General features: G+C 31.9%; 1 protein-coding gene across 1 annotated transcript in view; it reads left to right on the top strand.

Moving 5' to 3' along the window:
* The window catches only part of LOC131993242 (adhesion G protein-coupled receptor A3), a 436008-nt gene that overhangs the window by 171331 nt on the left and 259048 nt on the right, over positions 1–5629 (top strand). The gene's annotated exons all lie outside the window — the stretch shown is intronic.

Raw genomic sequence — 5629 nt, 5'->3', positions numbered from 1 at the left:
CCAGATTTAAAAATGTGGCTTAACCCATTTAAGCTGGGAAAGCATTACCGCATTTCTACCATTAAAGCCAGGAAATCGGATACATCGTTTTGTAGTATTTGTAGTTTTTTCCACCTATTTTCGGTCTCTTGGCCAATGAAATGCATCAGAATACATGTGGGAGTGTCTCAATGCAACATGGGACTTTTCCAGAACTTTGAAATCATCACAAAAAAAGACACAAAATGACCAAAAAAAGACACAAAATGAGCAAAAAAATACACAAAATGACCTAAAAAAAGACACAAAATGGCTAAAAAAGACACAAAATGACCAAAAAAGACACAAAATGACCAAAAAAATACACAAAATGACTTAAAAAGACACAGAATTACCAAAAGAGACCCAAAATGACCAAAAAAGACACAAAATGACTAAAAAAAGACACAAAAAGACACAAAAAGAATACATGTGGGAGTGTCTCAATGCATCATGGGACTTTTCCAGAACTTATAAATCATGGTGAAGACGACTATAGCGGAGGGAGCTCAGATATAACAGCTATAAGCTCTCAGATACTTTTTGAATTTCATTTCTATCTGCTAAATCTGAAAAATCTATTATTTAGTAGAAGAGTTGACACTTCTGTTGAATTTACAGAAAAACTTCAGGTTTTAGGGGCTTATTTTAAAATCGCCCAGAGGTTTTCCAGGCATTTTTCCAGGCGTTTTAGGCCTCAATGGGTTTAAAGTCAACTTCTGACACTTCTTTCCCCCTAAAGAGGCTCGTCTAAACGCAGAATAAAAAGTAAGAACTTAATGCCACGTTTGTGTTTTCTGTCCAGATCATCTCCTTATAAACAGGACCTCAGTTTCATTACTTAACTATTGTGTTGAGACTGCAGCTGAATGTGTCAAATTAATAATAAAATGATAAATTTATAACAATGAATGACGGAACAATTCTTACCTATTTTTTGTTCAAACAATATCTCATTGTACACTAAAGGAACCCATGATGTGTACATTGTATGATGGTTGAATTGTGCAATAAAAGCTTGTGTATATATAATAAAAGATAATTCTCACTGTTCTGCACTTTCAAAATAAAAAAAAGTAATGCACAAAAATGAGAAATGTCATTGTCGTACAAAAATAGTTGTTATTGTTGGTACTCTCATTGTTTCAACCAGTGTATTTGTATCTTTCAAATATACTTAAATTAGATTTTTAAATAAGCTAAAATAAAGGGTTTGAATGCTTAAATATCATCTTTGGAGTTTTTTAATGGGCCACTTTGATTAAACACTGGCCCCTGCTTGGCCCCCACAGTTAAACTTTTTTTGATCATTTTGTTTCCTTTTTTTGGTCATTTTCTGTCTTTTTTGGTAATTTTGTTTCTTTTTTGGGTAATTTTGTGTCTTTTTTGTCATTTTGTGGTCATTTTGTGTCTTTTTTGGTCATTTTGTGATCATTTTGTGGTCAATTTGTGTCTTTTTTGGTAATTTTGTTTCCTTTTTTTGGTCATTTTCTGTCTTTTTTGGTCATTTTGTGTCTTTTTTGGTAATTTTGTTTCTTTTTTGTGTCATTTTGTTTCTTTTTTGGGTCATTTTGTGTCTTTTTTTGGTCATTTTGTGGTCAATTTGTGGTCAATTTGTGTCTTTTTTGGTCATTTTGGTCTAGAACCGCCAGTGCTTGAGGCCTGATATAATCTTATATTCTAATATATCAAGTGTAAGTGTTGCCATGACGATAAGTAAACTCCATATCGTTCAGCTGAGACAAATCTCATAATTGTGGCTCTCACAGCGAGCTCTCTAAGCCAGTGTTAAGCTTTTACACCAACTCGTCTTAAGATGCATCCAATTAAAAACCAAAAGCTCCGTGTGTGTGTTTGAATGAAGCTCAAGTGTACAAAGATGAAGCAGATATTATATCAGATCATCTCAAGGCTAAAAGACTAAAATGACACGAGCCGTCCTGACTGGAGCATGAAGACCTGTTTGTGTCAAAAATATACTGTTATATATAAACAAACTTGAATATCATGAATAAAGATGAAAGTGGCAAAAGACAAAAACTCAAATTTCTGAGAAAAATAAATCAGATATTCTTTAAGATTAAAACCAGTACATTTACGAGTAAAAAAGATGCAAATTTAAGTGAAAGCAACTGATATTCTGAGATAAAGTTTTAATGTGTAAGCCATCACTGTAATTTTTGCTTTTATCTTTTATAAAAAATACTTTTTCTAACTGTTAAATGTTCTAAACACAATATCTCTAACAAAAATATACTGTCATATTTAATAGTAAAATCTTATGAAGTATTTTCTTGTCAATTATATGGCAGAACAGAGTTTCTTTTGATGGAAAAACTCTTTATTTATACTGTAAAAAATGGAATAAAATGGCAATCTTAAACCTAGCCAATATCTTTTTACCGTAATATTACCATTTTATTCCATTTTTTACAGTATAAATAAAGAGTTTTTCCATCAAAAGAAACTCTGTTCTGCCATATAATTGACAAGAAAATACTTCATAAGATTTTACTATTAAATATGACAGTATATTTTTGTTAGAGATATTGTGTTTAGAACATTTAACAGTTAGAAAAAGTATTTTTTACAAAAGATAAATGCAAAAATGACAGTGATGGCTTACACATTAAAACTTTATCTCAGAATATCAGTTGCTTTCACTTAAATTTGCATCTAAAATCTCAGAAAATATTTTAATTTTTTACTCGTAAATGTACTGGTTTTAATCTGAAAGAATATCTGATTTATTTTTCTCAGAAATTTGAGTTTTTGTCTTTTGCCACTTTCATCTTTATTCATGATATTCAAGTTTGTTTATATATAACAGTATATTTTTGACACAAACACAGTGCCAGTGAATATTACAGTAGAGTAATGTATTTAAAAAAAAAAGAAGAAGTAAAACATACTGTTTTGGCTGATATATAAATTTACGGTGTTTCATTGTTACTGAAACTGAATTAACTCATTTATCATTTTACGTCTTTTATTGTCATGGTTTAGCAGTTTTTCACTAAAAAAATTAAAATCTACAGACATTTTTTACAGTGGAGAGGAACCAACTCCTTTTTCTCCTGCTATGTGTGTTCAAAGTGCAAACTCAATATATTTGGTGTTTCAGGAGCACAGAAATAAATGCGCTTAATACACACACACACACACACACACACACACACACACACACACACACACTCCCTTATGACTCATCAGTCAGCCTGTCTAACAGAGCTCAGTTTAACAGCACACTGTGAAGCAGCAACAGACACACAGCACCATCGCTTGTTATCCAGCAAGAAAATGATACAAAGATAGCAACCAGGCAGAAAGAAAGCTGCAAAAAAAAAAAGAGTCCCATTTGGATGCACATAATCACATAATCATGCTTCTTTGTTTTATATTATGATTATAATGCTGTTAGACAAAGTGTATCAACATCTGGGGTGCAGCTCTCCAGTAATTGCCAGTTTTTATCAGTGAAAACCTGCTGAAATCCGACATATTTAAATATTTCTGGTCGTAATTTCCAGTGAAAATACACTGGAAAAAAAAGAGAGATTTTTTTGGCCCTGTAATTATTATTTCAATCATCTATATATATATATATATATATGAATATATATTCTTATATATATATATATATATATATATATATATATATATATATATATTCTAAATATATATATATATATATATATATATATATATATATATATATATTCTAAAAATATATATATATATATATATAAAAAAAAAATATATATATATATTCTAAAATATATATATGTATATCTATATATATATATATATATCTATATATATACATATATATATATATATATATATATATATATATATATATATTCTAAAAACAAATATGAATTCAGTGCTTTTACTTTAAAATATCAGTTTTTCATGTAGTGCATTTAGTGATTGTTTGTTATTATGTGTCTTCAGTTTTGTCTGTAAATTTAATCATTCGTTCCAAGTAATATTCACTAAACCAGTTCATGAGCTTAATTAGTTGATATATATATTATAAGTAAAATGTAATTGAAGGACATCAGTGAATCTGCAATTTACTTGTGTATTTTCATTAAAAAAAAGAAGTGGTTCTATTAAATAAATATTACTTAGAAACAGCCTGAGTAAAGATTACAAACACTTCCTGTGTGGAAAAACTTGCCTAGCTTTTTTTTAAGTAAATGGCACTCTGTTAATAATTTGTTAAATTTACGGTAAATTACCAGCAGCTGTGGTTGCCAGAACTTCACCGTAAAAAATACAGTGAGTGGGTTCTCTACTGTAAATTGAAATATCAGCAAAAACTGTAATTTAGACTGAATATTCTCGTTATTTTTAAGGTAATTGTTTCATTCATTCACACATCATGGCAAAACTCCATTAACTTTACATGAAAATGTTATATTTTTACAGCAAAACTGTGCGTTTCCTACAGTTTATGACAGTAAAAGTAAAAATTGTGCTATTCTTTGATTTACGGTAATTAAAAGTGTCCACTACGGTGATACACAATTTTTAATTTTACGCCCTATTTCTGATGCAATTTGACAGTGTTTTACTGTAATTTCTACAAAATTTTTTTACAGTGTACGAAATGTAATATAATGTCATTTTCTCAAAAAAAAAAATTGAACGAATATTCCAGCCAGAAATCTCCACTTTATTAGCACTTTATTAACACTAGAGATGGGGTAAAAAAAAACAATACACCATGTTTTGTGTGGCATTAATATATTGATTCACGGCCGCAAAATATCGATATTTAGTGTTCCGGCTGTCAGTTTTTTTTGCTGTTTTTTGTTTTTTTTCCGGAGGCTGTAGCAGGCTCACTTTTATGAATATTCTACAGAGATATCATATGAAACTAGAAGATCTAAGGAATCTATAGGCGCCATGTGTGTCAGGATATCGTGTCAGGAAGTTGTTGAAATAACGCTGCAAAGTTTGGCTTTTTTTAAATGAATTTTTAAATGTAGCTGCATGCTTTACTTAAGCACTTTAACCACAGTTTCATAATAAGCTGAAGGAAAAATGTCTCAATCTGGTGAGTTGGCGTTCTGCCCAGCGATGCCCTGTTGGTCGGCTTGAAAAGGCCGAGCAGGGTGACAGCTCACGGCTCAACAGAACCTTCGCCCCGAACCTCGCCGCCTCCCGGCGCCGTCTCTTCAGCGAGGACGGAAGAGTCCTGGGCTCAGGGCAGCTCTGTCCTCAGCGCCTCGGGGGGCTGTGGTGATGTCATCAACCCTCCCAACCTTACTATGAACACAGGCCCTGTCTCGTTTTCAGGCTTCGTAGGTGGTTCATTCATTTATTTTAAAAATAGGATTATTAGGGCCTCAGGGCAATCGCACCGAGCACTGGTCCCATACAGCAATAGCTGTAGGGACCAGTGCTCGGGGCAAAACAGTAGACACAAGTCTTGTGTATCGGTGTATTAATCCACGTTTCGATAGGTCATATAGTTTTTTATCAATCCCTGTTCAATGACCATGATCATTTTTGGAGAAATTCTGAGTTTATAATGGGTGTGTATTGCACGGAATGTTCGTGTCACAGTGTGTGACATCATCACCAGAGTGTCGAGGGA

Source organism: Centropristis striata, chromosome 20, assembly GCF_030273125.1.
Source record: "Centropristis striata isolate RG_2023a ecotype Rhode Island chromosome 20, C.striata_1.0, whole genome shotgun sequence".
In the NCBI taxonomy this organism is placed as follows: Eukaryota; Metazoa; Chordata; class Actinopteri; order Perciformes; family Serranidae; genus Centropristis; species Centropristis striata.
The sequence above is the reverse complement of the archived record's forward strand: the minus strand, read 5'-3'. Positions and strand labels throughout refer to the sequence as shown.